This window comes from Erpetoichthys calabaricus, chromosome 11 (genome assembly GCF_900747795.2).
Source record: "Erpetoichthys calabaricus chromosome 11, fErpCal1.3, whole genome shotgun sequence".
Lineage (NCBI taxonomy): Eukaryota > Metazoa > Chordata > Cladistia > Polypteriformes > Polypteridae > Erpetoichthys > Erpetoichthys calabaricus.
In genome coordinates, this window is record NC_041404.2 from 156,407,517 (window position 1) to 156,431,833 (window position 24,317).

A 24,317-nucleotide genomic window follows, 5' to 3' on the forward strand; every position below is an offset into this window, starting at 1 on the left:
GGTCAGGAGCTCGGTTTTACATCTCATTTGAAGGACAGAGCCATCTTTACAACACAGTGTGTCTGTCACTGCACTGGTATCTACATTCAGTCCACAGGGTAAGTGCCCCCTAATGGCCACAACAACACCTACTCCGGAAGCAACCCAAGCTTTCCCTGGTTGATCTCCCACCCAAGTACGGTCCAGACCTGAACATGCTCAGTTTCAGGTGGATGACCTTTTCTGAAGTGCATGTGGTATGGCTGCTGGCTTTAAAGCAGCACTTGGACATCTCATGGCACGCAAAGAATTAGTGATGCAGGCGCCAGCTGTACAACTTAGTGAATTTCAAAGCAGTCACATCATTGTATTCTGCCCTAATGTATTACAACGCGACAGCCATTTGAATGTGAGAGAAGAATGAAAAGATGAAAACATTTGCAAGCAGGCTGGTCACTGAAGATCTGGATACATACAGGATCAATTTCATGAGGGGACTGGTGCAGGGGTGGGCAATGTCAGATTCTGCTTCTTGTCATGACAAGTTTAACTTTAGCCATTTCCTGACATGACACTTTCCAACCACACAAGGCTGCCACCTCCTGGAAGTGCTTAATGATGTTTTACCCAGCCATGTGTCTCCTCAAAAGCTTCTCTGATCAAGCTTGTGTGAAGCAGTGTCATGTGCACTAGCCATGTGCCACTGCATCCCTCAACTGGTTGCACAATATATAACTGGATGCCGCTGGCCACAGGCCTGACTCCATATCTGGCATTGCCAATAATATGCTCAGTTTCAGGTGGATGACCTCTTCTGAAGTGCATGTGGTATGGCTGCTGGCTTTAAAGCAGCACTTGGACATCTCATGGCATGCAAAGAATTAGTGATTCCCTGTGATTAGTGATTAACCTTCCCTTTTAAATCTGTTTTGAACAAGTAAATCATTTCCTTGCTTTCTTAGTCACACATCATTTGGCCTGTTTGTTTGTATTCATGCAGACTGGAGCACAGCTTCAGGGTGTAGCCATTCGTTCAGGAGTGGCGCGGTCATCCGGGTTGCTGCATTACAGCTTCAGTGCTCAGCATTCAGCTACTGTCTGTCTGCCTTTTGCACATTCTCTTTCTTTGTGTGCATTTTTGTGTTTTTTGTTTTTTTTTTTTTTTGCTATTAGGGTTTTCTCTCACATTCTAAAGATGTCAAGTGGATCTGAGGGATGTGCTGGAAGTAGTAGGCACAATGCAGAGCTAAATTTTGATGGGAAGCGAGTGCATCAGAGGCCGCACTTATGCATACACGTCATGTGGCAGGAAACCAGAGTCTCCAAAGAGAGTACAAATTCCACGGGGTCCGTAACCGAGCCAAGGGTCGACTGAAGGCCCAACGCACTGCTGTGCTGCTTGAATTACGATATACTCTTCTCCACAGTCAGTCCTTGGAGTTTTAAAACAAACTGAAAATTATTAATCCGTTAGTAAAATATAATTTAATGGTTGTGCAAAAGTGATCCAATCATTCCTGTCCAGTCCAACTGACCCAAACAAGGAGATGGAAAATGTTAGTGATGTACACAAGCAAATGCATTGATTTTAATTATGATAGTTTTTCTTACGAGTTATGAGGAATTCATTTCATCTTTATTGAACGCTTGCTTGTTTCTGTGGTCATTGTCTCTTTTTTTGTTTTAAATAAACTTGCTTAATCCAATGCAGGGCACACAGCGAAGATTATAACTGGTTGGAGCAGCGGAGCATCTCGGGGTGCACACACACACACACAACATTTAGTTTTACAAATACCAAGCCAGTTTTGAGCTGGCAGTTTTCCTAAGACACACATCTCTTGAGATGTACCAAAGGAAAACTTTCACAAGCATGGGGAGAACACAAAGTGGTCATTTCAGGGATTTAGACTCGGACCACTTAGATTTGTAAAGTTATTATTTCTTTGTCTGCAGTTATGGACAAAAAAAAAATTTGTGTTACGGCTGTTTGGTTTACATTGTGGGAAGATGGTCATCTTGGGGTTTCTCCGGTTAATTTGGTGCTTACTTCAGTTTTGGGAATCGTGATATAATGCAGTATGTCTCGACAATTTGTGAGATGTGCCACTCAGCTTAGGCAAAGTGGGAGGCCCTCGTCCAGCACAAGCTACAGAACTTTATTTATCTAGGATACTCATTGTAGATATATTTAGACCTGATTAAATTAAGACTTAATAAAGCCATATAAAAATTAAACATTTTTGTAGATCTTCTGACAGAAGTTTCATCTTGGTTTATTTTCTTGTTCAAAGCCTAAACACATAAGGAATTACGATCTTTAAATGATTGTTTTAAAAGCTCTTAGGACTGCAGTTCTGCCCCATAAATTGGTGGTTTGTGTCAGATTTCCTGATACCTGTCTTCCATTATAGAACTGTAAAATTCCATATAAAGACATAAACTGATGTGATTTTCCTTAATGACACACAACACATGGATATGTGCCTATGGAAACAAATGCCCACCATCCTAAATTTTCCAGCTAAATTAAACCGTGTGCTGAAGTCAATGGCCTCTCTATAGCCGGTCCTGGAAAGCTCCAGTTCATTCATATAAGTATAAGTCACATTGACTGTCCCATTCAGAAAGATTCACACTATCGTGTTTAGTGGAATGCTGCTATCACAGAACTGCAATATGGACAGATACAAATTATCTCTTGTCCCCAGAGCCATTAGACTCTTTAACTCTTCTCAAGCGGGTCGGGGTGGTTGAGTTCACGGCCTGATGCTCCTTCACTGCTCATAACGTATACTAGCTATCTGATATCTCACTGCTTGGTCACTGCTGTATAACCTTTTTTATAATGTGTCACCTTAAACATGTTATCCTATCAGCATAATCCATGTCACTGTATTTTACTTTTACTTTAATGTCACTTTATTATTATGTGCCACCTGACACTTTGGTAGTAATGTTATTTGCACAATTCCCTTTGCACTCTCATTGTTGTATGCATCATCTACTTTACCTGTATTGGACTATAAGCTTACAACCCCAGTGCACTTATGTAATGTTATTTGTATGACGTGCACTTAAATGTGTGTATCTAACTTGGCATAATCCTTAGTGCTTAAATTTCCCTCTGGATCAATAAAGTATCTATTTACGTATATAGAAAAATGGCATGTCTGTGGTCACAATGGTGAAGTTTCAGCCTTCATCAGTCAGTTTCAGTGGCCTGACGTTAAAATTCTTGCTGGTTTGTAAGAATCATGGATATGGACTTGGTCATTGTTACCATCGGTAGTGGATGTGGATGGGTGTCCCACTCTCTATTTGTGCTTAACAGTTGTATGACCATTATTTTAAACCATTCGTAAACAGCCATGATTAAAAAAATCAAATAAATTAAAAAAAAACAAAAAAAACACTGTCTCCACATTGTGCAGAAAGCCTTTTATGGATTTCAGTCGCGGTGCACCTTCAGCTCATAAAAAGCAACTCACTGCTTGCTATTCTTCTTGGGTGCAAACTGAAAGTGGAGTGGCCATGTTTACTCTGTGACCACAGACATACCATTTTGCCATATTTCTACATGAGTGCAGGAAAGCTGCATGGCCAACCCAAACACAATTATCACATAAGTGCAGATGTATATTGACTTATATAAAATAGATAGATAGATAGATAGATAGATAGATAGATAGATAGATAGATAGATAGATAGATAGATAGATAGATAGATAGATAGATACTTTATTAATCCCAATGGGAAATTCACAAAAATATATATTGTCACACACACATGCACTTGGAGAACAGTTTACAGGCTCAAATAGTGTTATTCGTCAGCCAGATAGGGGTTGGCACTCTCACCTGATCTTCTCTCCTCTTCAGTTCAGCCAAAGACCCTGCCTCTCAATGACATCACCACCGGTCCACCCACTGTTGATGTCACTTACAGCAACCCCATATGACATAATTTCCAGTACCCAGAATCCATCTTCCTGTCACATTGGTTCCTGTTCCCGCCCCCCTGACTTTACTTCTTCATCTTATCTACTATATTTATAGCCCAGACTCAACCTGTAAGTCAGTTCAGTTGTGAACCCTGCATCTGTAATGATGTGGTTTTCTTTGTTTTTTGCTGATTTTCAATATATGGGGTGGCCATAACAGTCCTTAAACCTTCTTCTGTCTGCTGCCCATTTTTTTTACCACTATATATATATATATATATATATATATATATATATATATATTGTCACACACGTGTGTTTTGGAGACAACCAAAGGGCTTGAATACATGTAATTCCATGCCAGACCAGGGGGTGGCGAAGTGCACTAATTTTCACTCTCGATCTTTTGCAGACCAGTCTAGGGAAATCCTGCCCGGCTCTGGGGCAGCCAATGACGTCCCTTCCGGTTCTGGTGCTGATGACATCACTTTCTTTTCTGGCCTTTAAAACCGCCATCTTCTCTCAAGAGAATCAGTTCTGTTTTGGACTCAGTTGAATGCACGTCTTTGCTATTTAGTTCATTTAGCAGCCGTAAACAATTATACGGGTGGCTGCCCCAAACCTTCGCAATGTCTAATGGTCATTATTGTGACAATATATATATATATATATATATATATATATATATATATATATATATAGTGGGGCAAAAAAGTATTTAGTCAGCCACATTGTGCAAGTTCTCCCACTTAAAAAGATGAGAGAGGCCTGTAATTTTCATCACAGGTATACCTCAACTATGAGAGACAAAATGAGAAAAAAAAATCCAGAAAATCACATTGTCTGATTTTTAAAGAATTTATTTGCAAATTATGGTGGAAAAAAAGTATTTGGTCACCTACAAACAAGCAAGATTTCTGGCTCTCACAGACCTGTAATGTCTTCTGTAAGAGGCTCCTCTGTCCTCCACTCGTCACCTGTATTAATGGCACCTGTTTGAACTCGTTATCAATATAAAAAAAATCAGGATTTTTTTTTCTCATTTTGTCTCTCATAGTTGAGGTATACCTGTGATGAAAATTTCAGGCCTCTCTCATCTTTTTAAGTGGGAGAACTTGCACAATTGGTGGCTGACTAAATACATTTTTGCCCCACTGGTATATATATATATATATATATATATATATATATATATATATATATATATATATATACATACACATACACACACATATATATACACATACATATATACACGCACACATACACATATATACACATTGTGGCACACGGCTGGGACGCCCAGGAAGACAGGAGGAGGGCTCATGCCTCCTCCGGACCACAAGGGGCTGACCGCCCTGGTTCCTTTGGGGGCCACGGGTACAGAGCTGGGAAGCTCAACCCTGTAGGTGCCCGTGGTCACTGCCAGGGGGCACCCCAGTGCCTGGAGAGCCCTGGACCTCAGCACTTCTGCCACACCCGGAAGTGCTGGGGGGAAGAAGACTGGGGACACCTGGAGGGCTTCCGTCACACAGGGGAGTGTCCGCGGAGGAGTGTTGGGAAGCATATGGAGCCCATCCGGGCGTGTATAAAAGGGGCTGCCTCCCTGCAAACAGGGACTGGAGTCGGGTGGAAGTGGACAAGAGTTGTGTTGGAGAGGAGTGGAGGTGGCCTGAAGGAAAGAGGCACTGGAAAGAGAGGCCTGGACTTTGGGGGATTGGTGCAGGAGGCACTGGGTTTGAGCAATAGTGTACCTTGTAAATACGTATAATAAACGTGTGTTGGGTGAAAATACGATGTCCGTCTGTCTGTGTCCGGGCTGCTTCTCACAACATACATATATACACACACACATACACGTACACACATATATACACACACACACACATATTGTACATTATATGAAGGACTATCAGGAATTTGAGTCTATCTCTTGCACTAGGTGGCAGTAGTATGTGTTGCCTTGCCTTTAAGACATCTAACTTGAAAATTTTTTCTACTAGATTGTTAAAATACACTCAAAACTATGCCTCCTCTTTCATAATTCTGGACATTCATGCAAGTCTGGGAGGTTGTGGAATATTGTACAGTCTGTTGAACACAAATGCTCCAGCGTATTCCACTATTGTACAATGAAGAAGATAATGTCTCTGTGTCCTACAAGTTTGACTGAATAAACATATTTCGGTGTTCAATACTGGAGATGTATCCACACTTTTGCCCACTTAGTCTTCCACTCAGGCTTGTGTGGGTAATTTAGAATGGCAGTTAAACTGTCATGTGTTTGAGATGAAATCCAATGTAGACCTGAGACACAGACGGTCCTGTAAATGGGAGCTAAACCCAAGAATCTGGAGTTACTGAGGAGCACGATTAACTACTGTACACTGCCGAACGCCTTTCCTGGCATTTGTAGTTTAAAGATTCTAAGAAAATAAAAAAAAAATAAAAAAATTGAAAGTGAATAATGCAGACTGTGATATGTTTTCCACTAGATGGCGGTAGCTAGCGTTTCTGTATCTGGGAAGCTGGCCGGTCGCTGCTCTGGATTCTGATATGTCACTCTGGAGCTGTGAGGCAGCAGTGCCAACTCCCCTGTCTGCATGAACATTTCTCTGGGTACTGCACATTACTTGTATTCCCAGCACATTGATGGTTGAGTTCTGTTAATTTCCAATCCTAAATCTGATTCAGCGAGGTGTGCAAGTGTGCTCTCGGACAGACTGGCGCCCACCCAATGCTGTCTGGATAAGCCAGCAGCTCCCACACCCCTGAACTTGATTACTTAGTTTCAATAATGGATGGATGCACTGTTTTTATATGAAAACAAGAGTTTTCTGTGAAATATTACCTAGTGTCTTGAATAAGAATCTTCCAGTGCCCCACATTTTTTAATTTGAAACAAAATGTGCTCTTCCCTAACACTGCAGCACATTTCAGTCAAGGATGCTATCAATACAGTGATACAGACAGACACGGTTACACGCGGCCCCCTTCACCTCTCTGATTGACAGAGCCACACGACAGTCTGATGCCTTTCCCTGTATATCTGAAGACAGCAGAAAAGGTTTAGCCAAGAGCCGGTGTGCTTATTTTAGTTTAGCTGTAATGAATTCGTGCCAAATTCTAAAATTACAAAAAATCATGTGCCATTCCTTGCACAGAGAATTTCATTTTTTTTTCAAGTTTAAGGTAGTATAACACAGTATTTTCCCACTGAGTTATGGCAGGTAGGTTAGAATTTTTCAAAGCACAACATTAACCCATCTTGTTTTCCTCTAAATGTTGCTGTTTGTAGATTTGGAGTGATTTTACGTCCAGGCTATCTGAGACGTGCACAGATTTTTTAACCTAAAATGGTCTGAATGCAGGACATTCCCAAAACATATGGCCTACTGATGTGGTTTCTTGATGACAACATATGAAAATGATCCATATAGGAATCACTAAAGGGTCAAACGCCTCATAACTTCCTTAGAATGAATGCTATGTAAGTTAGCAAAAGGCTGAAATACGTGAATATCAAGCAGGGGGCTGCTAGTAAGAGCATCTCTGCCTTAAAGTATGTGAAGCCGCATCATGAGTTAATGGTAGACCATGTAGTTACTGGTAAGCTGAAGATAATCTCTGTTGACTTAAGCACAGAGCAGAGAGGGGGAGAAGGTGTAGTAAGTTACTTCTGTCTTCTTCCAAAGTATTAGTGGACATGTAATTGTGGCCCAGTAGTAGAACAGACAGCTAGGTGCTTTGAGACCTTTAGCTTTAAATCTCTCAATATAGTCATCTTTTTATATGTGATGATTTTAATTCCATATAAACCAAGTTACATCTGGGCTTATCTTTTTAGAAAGGATTGAATAATATATTCAGGGATGCTCTAATAAACTCTGTAAGAGGTCATTGCATTTTAATAATACTGTAAAAGGTGCTGACAATTTGAATCTACCTGGAGAGGAGTCACCAACAGAATGAGTGGGCACTCCATCATGTAAAGGAGCAGCCTCGGGGACCCTCTAAAAACGCCAAGCCTACCAAAGTTGCATGTGATTGCCAACTAGTGTGGCAACAGCCTGCTACCTAAAAGAGTGATGTAAACAGCGAGAATCCATTGGGTCAATGCTAGTCTTTATTCCTTATAATAGAAACTCCTATAAATTTGAACTGTTCTGAGAAAAGTTTGTCTGTTTTTACCTGCATTATTATCAATCTTTAATTTAATATTATTTTTTGTATCAGTAAGGTGCTGCTGGAGTATGTGAAATTCCCCTTGGGATTAATAAAGTATCTATCTATCTATCTATCTATCTATAAGTGACACATTTTAGTCTGGCAGGTGGAATAACTCATAAGGCAGAGCCAACTCTTATTAAATTCATTTTGAACCCAGAGATCTCAAACAAGTTGCCCAAGAGATTTAATACGAATGGTAATGCATTCTCCCAGTGCAACAAGCATTGCTTGGCTGTTTCTTTTTTCTAAAGCCGCATTTTTCTATTATAGGTTTGCGTGGAGATTCTGAAGACAAAGCACTGCTGGACAGGATTGTCATCCATCACACACACAGAGTCAGGACCACACTACTAAGTTTTCACTTAAAAACATCATTTTTAAACAAAAGCAATCTCCGTCCACACTAGAGTTTTCAAATTGTTTACAAAAATATCTGTGCCCACATAAAAATGGGCAAAAAGGCATATGCTTGTAACTGTTCTCCTACAATGGACATGCAGAAAAATGTTTGAAGGGATGGTAACACTGTTGGCAACGGGATTTACTGCAAAACTATAGTGACCAGTAAATTATTCGACTGTGTGCATTTATGCAGCATTCAAACAATACAAAACTGAATCTAGATGCATACAGGTAAGCAACACAACAAAGGGCATGAAATGCAAGTCCTCTGCGCTGGTTTTCTTCTGTGCAGGGTGCCCAGTCAGGGAGCGAGACATTATAATAAGCAGGATCCAATCAGGGAAGGGCACGTAATTAGCACAAACCAATAAGAGTCTGCATATTCAAATCTCTTTGTTCTCACCCATCCACATTGCAACGCCAAGCTGGCATTTTCAGAAGTATACTGTCCTGAAGCACATTTTCAAAAGTCAAACGCCAGAGTAGTGTGGACAAAAGGTAAAAACAGGACTAATGACAGCATTTTTAACATGAAAACATTCTCAGACTTCCCAATTAAAATTTAGATCTGTAGAGAATGTAACATCACAATGACAGTATAAACTAATCAAACCCAGTCCTCCAGGCCAGCTAATTTATCCAAAATAAAATCAAGTCAAGTTTTGAAGGCCCCTTAAGGTCCACTCTCTACCACATGTGGCGGACGGCTGGGGATCCTGCCCAGCCGGGACTCCTGGAAGGACTGGGAGAGGGGCAATACCTCCCCTGGACCACGAGGGGGCAGCCACCCTGGTCTGCATTGGGGCCATAGGGTCAGAGCTTGGAAGCTCAACCCTGTTGGGGCCCATTGCCACCGCCAGGGGTAACGCCCGGAGGATTATGGAGTCCTGGACTGCAGCACTTCTGCCACAACCGGAAGTGATGCCGGAAGAAATTCGAGGCACACCCAGAGTGCTTCTGGGTGCTCATGCGGCACTTCCACCACACCAGGAAGTGCCGCTGGAAGATCATTGTGAAGCACATCCGGGGTGTTATAGAAGGGGACGCTTCACTCCATTAGTCAAGCCAGAGTCGGAAGGAAGAAGAGAGAGCTTGTAAGAGGAGGAGTGAGGGCGACAGAGGAGTAGAAGAAGAGAGAAAGAAGGGACAGAGTATTTGTCTGAATCGAGCATTGTGAGGTGTTGTACAGTGAAGTATTAAACGTGTGTGTTTTTGGACATCTGGTGTCTGTCTGTCAGTGTTCGGGCTGAACCTCCACACACACCACTTCCTGATTACATATTGAGTTATGTGTTATTTGCTTTGAGCTCTTAAGCATTTATGTTCTTCTTCTTCTTTTGGCTGCTCCCGTTAGTGGTTGCCACAGCGGATCATCTTCTTCCATATTTTTGTCCTCTACATATTGCTCTGTTACACCCATCACCTGCATGTCCTCTCTCAACACATCCATAAACCTTCGCTTAGGCCTTCCTCTTTTCCTCTTCCCTGGCAGCTCTATCCTTAGCATCGTTCTCCCAATATACCCAGCATTTCTCCTCTGCATATGTTCAAACCAACGCAATCTCGCCTCTCTGACTTTGTCTCCCAACCGTCCAACTTGAGCTGATCCTCTAATGTCTTCATTTCTAATCCTGTCCATCCTCGTCACACCCAATACAAATCTTAGCATCTTTAACTCTGTCACCTCCAGCTCTGTCTCCTGCTTTCTGGTCAGTGCCACCGTCTCCAACCCATATACCATAGCTGGTCTCACTACCGTCCTGTAGACCTTCCCTTTCACTCCTGCTGATACCCGTCTGTCACAAATTACTCCTGACATTTATCCTAAACAATAATGGAAGTACTTATTCTATTGAGTAGGCAGACACTTTAAATGAAAAATTTAGATGCAGGAAAAAAACTCCTTATTCTGGACACAGGACTTGAATCTGTGAAGCAGCAGCCCTCTCCAGCGCACCACCATGTTACAATCTCACACAGGATGACACATTTACTTTTTCATATTACACCTCGAGACAGTATGCTGATATGTTCATTTTCAATGTATCCAGCTACATTCCCTACAAAATACCTTTAAATTAATTTCTTGCTGGCTTAACGTGACTCTTCCTTAAATTGCCAGCAAAATCAATGGGGGAGCTGCCGCCTAATGTTGTTCCCACAGTAACTCTTGGTGAGTGGGTGTTAGCATTTTATTTCACAAGCATTTAACTGTGTTTTGTTGGTTTTATTTCAAACATTTGAAGGAGATAAATAACAACTACAAGTTTCGCTGCTGAGATTGCTTAGCCTCCCCCCTCTCTTATCTCTTGGCAGATGACGTTCAGCCCCAGGTTTCTCGGTTCTGACCCCAAAGCTCCGCTCTCTGCTGCTTTGCTTTGCTGCCAATTTCTTAATCAGCAGCTTATTCACGGATCTGCTATTGTCCTCAAAACTTTGCCGTTAGCATCTCAACGCTGCTTTCTTAAAACAAATAAACAAAAATAGAAATAAAAAAAATTACTAAAAAGATGATTGAAATTCAGTTATGACCTTTTCTTTTTGTTAGGGAAGTTTTAATGTTAATGCATTCAGGTCATAGCCTTTACACAGTGGCGCTTACAGACAGCACACCAATCAGCAACAACAAAACTCCATTAGCCACATGCTGCCTCAGCCTCCACACCGGATGAATTTTTTAAATTTAAGTATGTCTTAAGTAACACCACAAATAAATTCAAGCACTCCCCCCCTGCCAAGACCCAAGACAATGCCAACATACTACAGATTTATTATTCCGTTAGAAGTAGCCATGAAGATATCCATGAACACATTTTTTAAATCCACTTCTTTTTTTGCACAGACTCTGGGTCCACCCCAAAAGCATCAGCTGCCTTGGATGAATGAGTCCTTGACTGGGACGCCAGTCCATCAGAGGGCACCTGCATGTACAAGGAGACAGACAGACATAGAGAGACACTTTACAGCAGGGGTCTCCAACACGTCGCTCGCGAGATACCATTAGCTCGCCACCCCTTTCCAAGTAGCTCACCAAAGGGTTAATAAATCCTACATAAGTTTGAAAACTTGATTAGTCAAATTAGGGGTGGGCGAACTTTCCAAAAAATCATATGATACACTATTTGAACGGCAATCTCTTTTCAATGTGGCACACACTTAAGAGAATTTTGGACTCAAACTCATCAAGACCTAAGTAACACTTTATTTTAAATATCAAACAAAGTTGAATTCAATTGTTCTCTCGTTCACTATCTAAGCGGAGTTAAGGAACACGGCAAAGCTGGCGAGTGAGTGAGGAAGGCCTCTCCCTTTGGCCCGTTGCGTTGATCTCAGATTCACGCACATAAATCGGTACCACAAGCGAACTATGATACTTAGCGTGATGAGAGAAGTTGCAAAATCAAACGCAAAATGTTCAAGCAAATTATACAAAAAAACCCAATCTAAATCCGTTAAGTAGTTCTCTTGTGAAAAGCGGACAGACATACAGACGTTGGATTTTATAAGATAGATAGATAGATAGATAGATAGATAGATAGATAGATAGATAGATAGATATGAAAGGCACTACATAAGATAGATAGATAGATAGATAGATAGATAGATAGATAGATAGATAGATAGATAGATAGATAGATAGATAGATAGATAGATAGATAGATAGATAGATACTTTATTAATCCCAATGGGAAATTCACATTCTCCAGCAGCAGCATACTGATACAATAAATAATATTACATTAAAGAGTGATAATAATGCAGGTATAACAGACAATAACTTTGTATAATGTTAATTTTTACCCCCCCAGGTGGAATTGAAGAGTCGCATAGTTTGGGGGAGGAATGATCTCCTCAATCTGTCAGTGGAGCAGGACAGTGACAGCAGTCTGTCGCTGAAGCTGCTCTTCTGTCTGGAGATGATACTATTTAGTGGATTGATAGGAGCCTGGTCAGTGCCCTTCGCTCTGACACATATGTTAAACGGTCCAGCTACATGCCAACAATAGAGCTTGCCTTACTCACCAGTTTGTCCAGGCGTGAGGCGTCTTTCCTCTTAATGCTGCCTCCCCAGCACACCACCGCGTAGAAGTGGGCGCTCGCCACAACTGTCTGATAGAACATCTGCAGCATCTTATTGCAGATGTTGAAGGACGCCAGCCTTCTAAGGAAGTATAGCCAGCTCTGTCCTTTCTTACACAGAGCATCAGTATTGGCAGTCCAGTCCAATTTATCATCCAGCTGCACTCCCAGATATTTATAGGTCTGCACCATCTGCACACAGTCACCTCTGATGATCACGGGGTCTATGAGGGGTCTGGGCCTCCTAAAATCCACCACCAACTCCTTGGTTTTGCTGGTGTTCAGTTGTAGATGGTTTGAGTCACACCATTTAACAAAGTCATTGATTAGGTCCCTATACTCCTCCTCCAGCCCATTCCTGATGCAGCCCACGATAGCAGTGTCGTCAGCGAACTTTTGCACGTGGCAGGACTCCGAGTTGTATTGGAAGTCCGATGTATATAGGCTGAACAGGACCGGAGAAAGTACAGTCCCCTGTGGCGCTCCTGTGTTGCTGACCACAATGTCAGACGTGCAGTTCCCAAGACGCACATACTGAGGTCTGTCTTTAAGATAGTCCACGATCCATGCCACTAGGTATGAATCTAATCCCATCTCTGTCAGCTTGTCCCTAAGGAGCAGAGGTTGGATTGTGTTGAAGGCGCTAGAGAAGTCTAGAAACATAATTCTTACAGCACCACTGCCTCTGTCCAAGTGAGAGAGGGATCGGTGTATCATATAGATGATGGCATCCTCCACTCCCACCTTCTCCTGATATGCAAACTGCAGAGGGTCAAGGACATGTTGAACCTGTGGCCGCAGGTGGTGAAGCAGCAGCCTCTCCATGGTCTTCATCACATGTGATGTCAGAGCAACAGGCCGAAAGTCATTCAGCTCACTAGGACGTGATACCTTTGGGATATATTAGTAAGCCCTCAAAATAATGTGCAGTTAAAGTCTCAACAGCATTTCTGGAGCTTAGTAGAGCCAGTAAACTATAAGAATCTTCACTAAGCAGCTCTGAAAATGTCTCCTTTGTTTGGATCTCCATACCTCTGTGAGTCTGACATGAATGTCATGAAATCAAAGTTCAGAACAAGACTGACAGATGAACACTGAAATGACTCCATAAGAGAGAACCTCAGTGGCTCCACTCCACCATACACCTCTCTTGTTGACTCCATGTAGTACCAGTCAGATATCTGACTAACTAAAAAACACATCACACATGCAACTGGACCTGTGAATACTCTTGTGAAGTGAAACACTGACATGTGACAAAATGACAAATGAATAAGTCATATCTGTGCATTTGGAACTGCATTGTTTTGTTTTGACAGCATTCATGTTTTAATTCAATAGTGTGAGATACACTAGAAATTTCATACAGACATATAAAATGCACTAAATATTTTTTGTGATGTTTTAATGCAAAATGTGAGTTGTGGACACCAACATTTTGTAAATGTTCAGGCAAAACAAGCTTATTCAGTTTGCTTGGATTGAAATAAGCTACGAGAATAAACGTTAGAAAACACGAGTAGCTCTCTTCCATTTTCATTTTGTAAAAGGAGCTCTCAGGGGAAAAAAAAAGGTTGGAGACCCCTGCTGTAGAGTCACCGATCAACCTAACCTGCAGTATTTGGACATATGCACTCCTTCTTTAGCTTCTCTACTTCCATGCAGCTAAAACTCACCATCTTGTAGTCAGAGTATTGTGGCCAAATGACTGAAATTAGACAGGTTCAAATTAAGTGTATACTAGCTGAACATTTGCATTGCACCCATTTATTAGAATGTATTTTGTAATGCATTGTGACAGATAGGGGGCGCTCTCGCTCCCTTGAACCTTCGGATCATAAGCCAGACACCAGATAAAAGTCCAATAATAATATTTATTATGACAATAATGTGCACCAAGCACCCTCCACTCCACTATATTCATAAATACACAATAAATCAATACAATAAACAATCCTCCACTCCCAGAAGTGTTGCCACCCATCCTCCCGACTCAGCTCTTCTGTCTGGGATCTCTCACAGTCTTTTATAGTTCTCGACCCGGAAGTGCTTCTGAACCCTCAGTCCATGTGACTTCCAAGCACAAATCTTTTCTTTCTCATCCCGGAAGCTCGTCATTCCCTCTGTCGCTGTGACTAAGACGTACTTCCGGGTTATAGGTAAAATAGAAGTCTCTGGGCCTCCCTGCAGCGTTCCCTGGCACCTCTGACGTTATCCAGCAGGGTTGTACAGGAAAACTCCAATGTCCATGATGCCCTGTTGTAATTCAGGGCACCTCCACGCTGCAGGGAGAGCTCCATCTGGCAGCCTGGGGGTATTGGCTGGGATGAATGGCCGGCCATATCCCACAGCATGTAGTGATCAGAAACATTTTTAGTAATAAAATTCATTGCGTTTGTGATTCCAGCATGTGGCACCACAAACATCCATCCATTATCCAACCCGCTGAATCCGAACACAGGGTCACGGGGGTCTGCTGGAGCCAATCCCAGCCAACACAGGGCACAAGGCAGGAACCAGTCCCGGGCAGGGTGCCAACCCACAGCAGGACACACACAAACATACCAAGCACACACTAGGGCCAATTTAGAATCGCCAATCCACCTAACCTGCATGTCTTTGGACTGTGGGAGGAAACCCACACAGACACGGGGAGAACATGCAAACTCCACGCAGGGAGGACGAACCCGGGTCTCCTTACTGTGAGGCAGCAGCGCTAACACTGTGCCACCGTGCCGCCCTATATCTCATCTAGGCACTTCTAAATGTTGTCAAGGTTTCTGCTTTAACTCCATGTCTCTGTAGTTTGTTTCAGATTCACATAACGATTTGAGTAAAGAAGAAGTGCACTGTGGTGTGGTGACCAGAACTGCACACAATACTCCAGATGTGCTCTCACTTCCATTTAGGTTGCTTTAGTTGCTTACATGTGAATCCTCCTCATCTAAATGAAGGGTGGCTGGCAGGGCCAGTACCACCATTAAGGCTAATTAGGCTTTCGCCTAGAGTGCATATCATAGGGGGTGGTGGGGGGGGGGGGGTCCCAGCCACATGGGTTAGCTACTGGACAGTAGGCACACTAATAAGCTTGATTTAGGGCGTAAAATAACGTAGCACCAGCAGTGCAGAGTGGATAGGTATCTTCTTCATCGTGTTTTTTAATGAAAGCTTCCATTAATTTGCCTGTGGCTCAGACTTATTATGTTTTTAAGGTATAATTCAATATTTCGCATCCTGCAGGGATTTCTTAAAAATATTCAGATGTTTTTGTAAATATAATTATTTGGTTCTTTGGGCACATCTGGCTAGGTGTGCTCCAGCACTGTAAAATAATCAGTTTTATATTAATTTTAAATCAAATGACTTATTTAGTCTTTAATATTGGAGACAAGTCACTCATTTCTATCTAAATACTAAATGATAATGTAACATTCTCAACTCCATTTACTCCCATTCGAGTTCATGGGGTGCCAGTGCAAAACAGGGAACAACCTGAAAGGGACGCCAGTCCATGAGAAGTCCCCATTACGCACAAACTCATACTCAGACAGGTCCAATTTAGATCTCTATATTAAGCTAACAAATCTGCTTGTGACACGTGGAATGAAAACCGACGTAACACAGAATCAAGGAAAAACTAGAAACTCCACACTGGCAGTGGCCTGGCACAAGATTTAAAACTGTGATGCTGGATCTGTGCGGAGGCAGCAGTAACCATTTCGCTGCCATGTGTCACCCCAAAAAGAACATCCATCCATCCATTTTCCAACCTGCTGAATCCGAACACAGGGTCACGGGGGTCTGCTGGAGCCAATCCCAGCCAACATAGGACACAAGGCAGGAAACAATCCCAGGCAAGGTGCCAACCCACCGCAGTACACACACAAACACACCCACACACCAAGCACACACTAGGGTCAATTTAGAATCGCCAATCCACCTAACCTGCATGTCTTTGGACTGTGGGAGGAAACCGGAGCGCCCGGAGGAAACCCACGCAGACACGGGGAGAACATGCAAACTCCACATGCATAACAATTTACTAACAGAAACAAAGCCCCCTTATGATTGTGAGCTGCCCCTCTGTATTAACACCGACTGTACTGCTCTCTGTCTCTCTCTTCTAAGTGTTGTCGCAGGTAAGCAGAAAGTTAAACTCCACTCACAAGTCAGGAGGTGAGTGTCATGTCTCCTTTAATGGAAGCTCCAAAGGCAAACAGGAATGAAAAGCCAGTGATATCTACTGTATGTGATGGCCTACAACAGGAGGATTCATAGAGACTGTGCCTCAGTGCACCACGTGCTTCTATTTGGCTTTACCGCCATAAGACAAAATGAACTCCAGACGTCCTGTGGCCTTACTCAACTTCTATGGTGTTAACAAACAGGCAATAAATCAATTTGCTTATCGTCTTCGCTTACATTTTTCATACTCAATCAATGAGTAGTCAACGTAGAGAGTAGAACATTGACCTGGGAAATAAATTTTGTTCACTTGACCTCAGCGATCATATTCTTCTTGATCTTGGTTTCGAGGTCAGGTAGTTATTTAGGCTGAGGATGATGCACAAGGTAAGGCAGTTACGCTCACTGATCAAGGCGCTGGGAAGTGGTGACATGTTGCATATTAAATAGCACATTGAACTATAAATTTCACTACAGTCTGTACATGTCACAATAATGACCCTATAAAGCAATGACAAAAGTTCAAGATGATGACTCAGACTGAACAATAAATCAAAAAAACTGTGTCCAAGGACTTAATAATTCTTTAGATTTGTATTGTGCTTTCTTCACTACTCAAAGTGCTTCAGTGAGGGGGGAGCCACTTCAATCACCACTAATGTGTGGCATCCACCTGGATGATGTGACGGCAGCCATTTTTTGCACCAGTTAAGGTTAAGTGGTGAGACATATACGTAGCTTCACAACCAAAGTCCAGCAAAATATTCTTGAAGCTGTGACCATTGGGCCCATTCTTTGGCCAGTATTTCAATCATCTCCCCCTTTACTCATGAACAAGGTATTCAAACCCCTCTACTGGGATGGTTACTCGCCACTAACTTGCTGATGGTGGGGTCACTCTTTTTGGGATGACTAAACCACTTGTTCCTACTTGGAATCTGATGTTTGCTGGTGAGAATTCTACTCCCCTGTCTGGATAAGAAGGTTTAATCAACAGATAGAACTTTATTTGTCCCAAGAGAAAAGCCAAACAAAATGACACCTTTTATTGGCTAACTAAAAATGTAGTTTTAGTTTAGTTTGTCCCAAGAGGAAATGTAGCTTTTTACAGAAGTCCAGAAAATAAAATAACAACAGGGTGGCATGGTGATGCTGCTGCCGTGCAGTGAGGAGACCAAGGTTTGCATCCTGGGACCTCCCTGTGTGGAGTTCCTCTGGGTGTTATTTATGGCTTCCTTCCACTGTTCAAAGACATGCAGGTCAGATGGGTTTGTGACATTAAAGTGGCCCTAGTGTGTGTGTGTGCACCTTACAATGGATGGATGCCCTGTGCAGGTTTTCTTTATGCCATGACCCCTATGTTTACTGGGATGGGCTCCGGACCCTCACGTGAACCTAGTGTGGATTAGAAAAATCACATGACAACAACAAGAACAATCACCCATCAAAAAAACTGATTTGGTTAAAGATGAGACTGCAGTCCCAGCAGTATGAAGGCACCCCAGTAGTGAATTTCCTCTTGGGATTAATAAAGTATCTATCTATCTATTGTCACACACGTGCGCATGGGAGGCAGCTAAAGGGCTTGAGGGACGGCAGTTCTGAGACAGGCCGGGAGGTGGCAGGGTGCACTGACTCTTTTTCTCTTGCCTGCAGACCGTTCCCGGGGGATTCCACCTGGCTCTCGTGACATCATTTCCAGGACCGAGCCAATGGAAGGAGACCTGACTGGCTCCGGCCCCTCTGACGTCATGTCCGGGCTCGGTCCAATGGAGAACGAACACATCCCTGATCCTTATGACCTCACTTCCTGTCTTCCCCTTTAAAACCCTGCCCTCTTTCCTAATTCCTCAGTCTTACCCTGGACTCAATTGTATGCACATCAGTGCTATTCATTGGCTTTCAACGACGTTGCAGCCGAGGATTTTGAGATTATATGGGTGGTTGCCCCAAACCTTTTTCTGTCTCAGACTCGTTTTGTGACACTATCTATCTAGTATTTTTGTTGAATAATTTGTTGTCTATAAATCTAGTGTGTCAATGAGAAGAGATTTGCAGCATCATTTGATGGCGACACTCTCCTTGTCTTCTTCATTCTCTTCTCTGCTACTACATCCAGCGGGTCTATAGGGTGCCCCATACCTGAGCCTGCCTTCTTAATCAGCTTGTTGAATCAGTGGGCCTCTCTTGAAGAGATGTTACCGGCCCACCACAGTACAATGTAGAAACCAGTACAGGCCATTACAGAGTTACACACCATGTAAAGGACGTCTCTATCCACGTTAAATCCTCAGCTTCCTAAACTGGGCAGCCTTCAACCATTTAGTGACCTTTGACACCCTGCCCATGAAGATTACAAAGAGGAGAGCAGCCTATGCCCACATTACGTGACCAGACTTAACAGCGAGTGTTCAAATCCAAGTCTGTCCCTGTAAAGATACAGGTAACTGCTGTGGGAGGCCGAATATTTAGTGCTGTCTGTCCAAGGCTTTGAAATGTTTATGTATTTAATGTGCACGTCTGTACTGTTTTAACTCGTTTTAAAAGGACAATTGAAACTGTTTCATTTTCTTAAAATTTTCCATTGTCTATTCCGTTAACTTCCATGTTTAATTTTAATTGTTTCACTATATATTTAGCTGTGCTGTCCTTAATTGTATTTATATGCCAAGTTCTTGTTTGTATTTCACAATTTTTACTGATTTGATTCTATGATGTTTTTATAAAGAGTCCTCCAGTACCGTGGAAGCCACATCTCTATGAAGACTGCATTGGATAAGCAGGTTAGGAAGATGAATGGATTAAATTATTAAGTAGTCATCTGTAGTGTTGACAATGGGTTTTCTTCTCGCTTGGTTGTTGAGATGTATCTGCAGGTCTGATCATTTCTTGTGCTCTAAAATTAAAGTACACAGGTGAGAGATGGCTACTGCATGTGTGCTCGATTTGCCAAGCCCTGGTCACTGCAGTTCTCCTGCTTTTCCAGAAGGGTTGTTTTATTGTGAGGTTTGAGTCCCATTAGTCTGCACATTCCCTACACATCTGTGTGAGTTTCTGCTGCTCACTTAGCTGCTGATTCTGTAGACCCTTTGTGAGGGAGTCTGCCCTGCAATGGGATCATTCCTGCCCTCGCACCCAGTGCTGCTGGGATAAGCTCATGGCCATCAAGTGGATTAGGCGGTCTTGAGAATGTGACGTGTTAAGTTTTAAAATATTTCTATGTTTTTGTTGGAGGTAATCAGTGACAGTACAAGAAGGTTAAAGAGGTGTATTATCATTGATTTAATGGCTCACAGCAATGGCCATATACATTAGAACTTTGATTGGTGCGATACTCACATGCTGAAGTGCTACTGATTAAATCATGTGAATGAAATCCGTTTGGAAAAAATCAAACAAATACAAGAAAGCTGCAAGCAAATTTGAGAGAGACAGACATGTTTGGGTAAAAGAATTATTGACACTAGAAAAATTAAAGCTGTATAATTAGTTTATATAATTAAAAACCTAGCAAGCAAATGCAGTACACTCCCGGCCTGATTAAAGTAAAATTTGGTTTTGTTGTTGTGTTTTTGGTATTCTTTGCTATATTATGTATAATAATGGAAACATTCAATTTCTGTGTTTTTCATGCTCTAAATATTAATTTGTAGTGAGCATATTTGGCAGTATTATAATAACTAAACATGTTCTTTACATTTCAAAATGTTCATAGATTTTATGCAGGCATGATAGACTGTCTTATAGTTAAGCACTGGGCGCTTTACAAATGCAGACTTATAGCACAATTGTGTGTACACACACACACACACACATATACAGGTGCTGGTCATAAAATTAGAATATCATGACAAAGTTGATTTATTTCAGTAATTCCATTCAAAAAGTGAAACTTGTATATTAGATTCATTCATTACACACAGACTGATGTATTTCAAATGTTTATTTCTTTTAATTTTGATGATTATAACTGACAACTAATGAAAGTCCCAAATTCAGTATCTCGGAAAATTAGAATATTGTGAAAAGGTTCAATATTGAAGACACCTGGTGCCACACTCTAATCAGCTAATTAACTCAAAAGCCTTTAAATGGTCTCTAAGTCGAGTTCTGTAGGCTACACAATCATGGGGAAGACTGCTGACTTGACAGTTGTCCAAAAGACGACCATTGACACCTTGCACAAGGAGGGCAAGACACAAAAGGTCATTGCTAAAGAGGCTGGCTGTTCACAGAGCTCTGTGTCCAAGCACATTAATAGAGAGGCGAAGGGAAGGACAAGATGTGGTAGAAAAAAGTGTACAAGCAATAGGGATAACCGCACCCTGGAGAGGATTGTGAAACAAAACCCATTCAAAAATGTGGGGGAGATTCACAAAGAGTGGACTGCAGCTGGAGTCAGTGCTTCAAGAACCACCACGTACAGACGTATGCAAGACATGGGTTTCAGCTGTCGCATTCCTTGTGTCAAGCCACTCTTGAACAAGTGACAGCGTCAGAAGTATCTCGCCTGGGCTAAAGACAAAAAGGACTGGACTGCTGCTGAGTGGTCCAAAGTTATGTTTTCTGATGAAAGTAAACTTTGCATTTCCTTTGGAAATCAAGGTCCCAGAGTCTGGAGGAAGAGAGGAGAGGCACAGAATCCACGTTGCGTGAGGTCCAGTGTAAAGTTTCCACAGTCAGTGATGGTTTGGGGTGCCATGTCATCTGCTGGTGTTTGTCCATTGTGTTTTCTGAGGTCCAAGGTCAACGCAGCCGTCTACCAGGAAGTTTTAGAGCACTTCATGCTTCCTGCTGCTGACTAACTTTATGGAGATGCAGATTTCATTTTCCAACAGGACCTGGCACCTGCACACAGTGCCAAAGCTACCAGTACCTGGTTTAAGGACCATGGTATCCCTGTTCTTGATTGGCCAGCAAACTCGCCTGACCTTAACCCCATAGAAAATCTATGGGGTATTGTGAAGAGGAAGATGCAATACACCAGACCCAACAATTCAGAAGAGCTGAAGGCCACTATCAGAGCAACATGGGCTCTCATAACACCTGAGCAGTGCCACAGACTGATCAACTCCATGCCACGCCGCATTGCTGCAGTAATCCAGGCCAAAGGAGCCCCAGCTAAATATTGAGTGCTGTACATGCTCATACTTTTCATGTTCATACCTTTCAGTTGGCCAACATTTCTAAAAATCCTTTTTTTGCATTGGTCTTAATTGATATTCTAATTTTCTGAGATACTGAATTTGGGACTTTCATTAGTTGTCAGTTATAATCATCAACATTAAAAGAAATAAACATTTGAAATACATCAGTCTGTGTGTAATGAATGAATCTAATATACAAGTTTCACTTTTTGAATGGAATTACTGAAATAAATCAACTTTGTCATGATATTCTAATTTTATGACCAGCACCTGTACATATACAATTTTTACCACAGGATCACAGCAAGTTTAAACAAAGGCCACATCACGTTACACAATTTTTCCAGCGATTTTCAGCCTCAGACTTCATAATCTTAGTGAATTAGAGGCATTTGTGCTGCGTTCCCAGGCCCCCTAGGTGTGTAGTCTGAGATCCTTATGTACTCAGGATATGCAGTCTGCAATTCTCTCCAACAAACTCTTAACAGTTTTGGTTTTGTCTTTAGGCGTTGAGACAGACTCTGTGCGTGTGAGAGCTGAGAACACTTCACACAGACACTGGCTTTCTCAGGCAATATGTTAGAAAAAGGGGAGCGCTTGGGATACTCTGGAAATCGCAATCTGCGCTGTAAAGTCATCAGAGCTGTCATGCCCTGCAGTAGCATTAGTCTTGTAATTGGACATCCTCATCAGGTTTGTCATCCCCTCTAACACCAAGTCAAATAATGTGCTTAATTTGTCATGCCCTGAGACGGCTAGTCGTGTAATGTGACTCCTCGAGTCAGCAAACTGCAGTCATCAAGTTTGACATCCCCTCGGACTGGAAGTCATGTAATGTGCTGCCAGCTTAACTGGACAAGGCACATACAGTGGGTTAGAGGCGAGGACTGAACTTTAGGGTTCAAGGGTCCAGTGGCTTAGCCACTACACCGCTGTGGTCTTGTTCAAGTTATTCAATAACCGTAAAGCAGGCCAGTGTCAGACAATTCATCTGTGAAATTACAAATTCCAAAATATGAATATGAAAATATATCAAAGTTTATTAACATAGCGAACATCAATAGAAAGTACTTTAAAAAGCACACAAAGGGCCAAGTTACTACAACAAGTGCTCTGTTTTTAAAATGCCAATGCCATCATAACCAGCCGGAAAAATGTATCAGTCAGGTGCTAATAAATTCTACAAACTTGGATGTCAGTAGAGCTTGCCTCAATGTTTTAGAAAAATTAAAACAAACAAAATCCAAGAGACGTTGGAATGTATTTTTTTCTCAGAAATCAGGACAAATCCTTGCCCTATTTTATCATTAAAACCGGTCAACTGAAAGTTAGTTTGTACTATGATATGTCGGAATGTGTCGTAAGGCACATGAATCCATGGCTCCATCCTAACTTGTGTGAATAGAACAGACTGGCAGGAGAGGTTTGGTGTGTGTCCAATGCTTCCTGGGCATCATTTGAATTCCACAGAGTACCCAAGCATGGCTGCTTGCCCATACACATCTGTCTACAGTTTTTAAAATGGATTTTGTGCCACATCTCACAGCACTCATCATCTCAAAATACTTCCTCAAACGTGGCAGTAATTTTAGAAAACCCCTGACGGCCTGAACGGGGCTCCACAATCCCATAGAGCACATTTGGGGTGAGGAAGACGGGAGTGTGGCCATGCTATATGCAGGATCTGCATGATTCTACTGAGTCAGCGTGGACCAAAATCCCTGATCACCAGCCTTGAAGCATTGCGCCAATCTGAAGGCACCAGACAGGTATACTTAATAAAGTGACCACTGAGTGTAGGGTCCTAAAGGTCTTCATTTTTTCTTAACCCACTGCCCAGTACTTACTTGCTGGCAGCAGCTTAAAGAAAACACCTCCTCAAATACATTTTACCAGAAACTCTGAAGCCATTTTAAAATCTATAGAGCCTTACTTAATTTCACCAGTAAAAATATTTATTAGGAACTGAAATTACAGATTTTAACAGCCGCCCAAAGGAGCACCGCATGGACTAAAAAGGAAAAAGAAGGCGAGAATTGGAGTTCGGGTTAGCCATTGAGAGGCACACCGTGAAGTCAGGCGGTGCACGCGGCCTTGGAGGGCTGCCTTGTTCCGCACGTTGTTGGACTGAGTGATTCCGCTGAAATGTCGCACGCCTCACTGCTTTTAGATAAATGTTAGCATCCGTTTCAGGAGTGCAATTGTTCATTAACAATTTTGTAGAAAGTTATTTTCTTCTCATTTTCGTCTTCCTTAATATGATGAAATGAGTGTTTGAGGTTTTCAGAATTATAATTTTTCTAAAAATTGTTTGTTCATTCAAGTGCAAAGCTTTTTAAATGAAATTATT

The 24,317-nt window shown here is 42.1% G+C and overlaps 1 long non-coding RNA gene across 1 annotated transcript in view; it reads left to right on the plus strand.

Annotated features, from left to right (window-relative positions):
• Positions 1-351: 351 nt before the first annotated feature.
• Positions 352-24,317, plus strand: part of LOC114661194 (uncharacterized) — a 48,073-nt gene continuing 24,107 nt past the window's right edge. The window contains exon 1 of the long non-coding RNA XR_003717810.2: positions 352-361. This is a non-coding gene — a long non-coding RNA (uncharacterized LOC114661194). The remainder of the gene's footprint in view (positions 362-24,317) is intronic.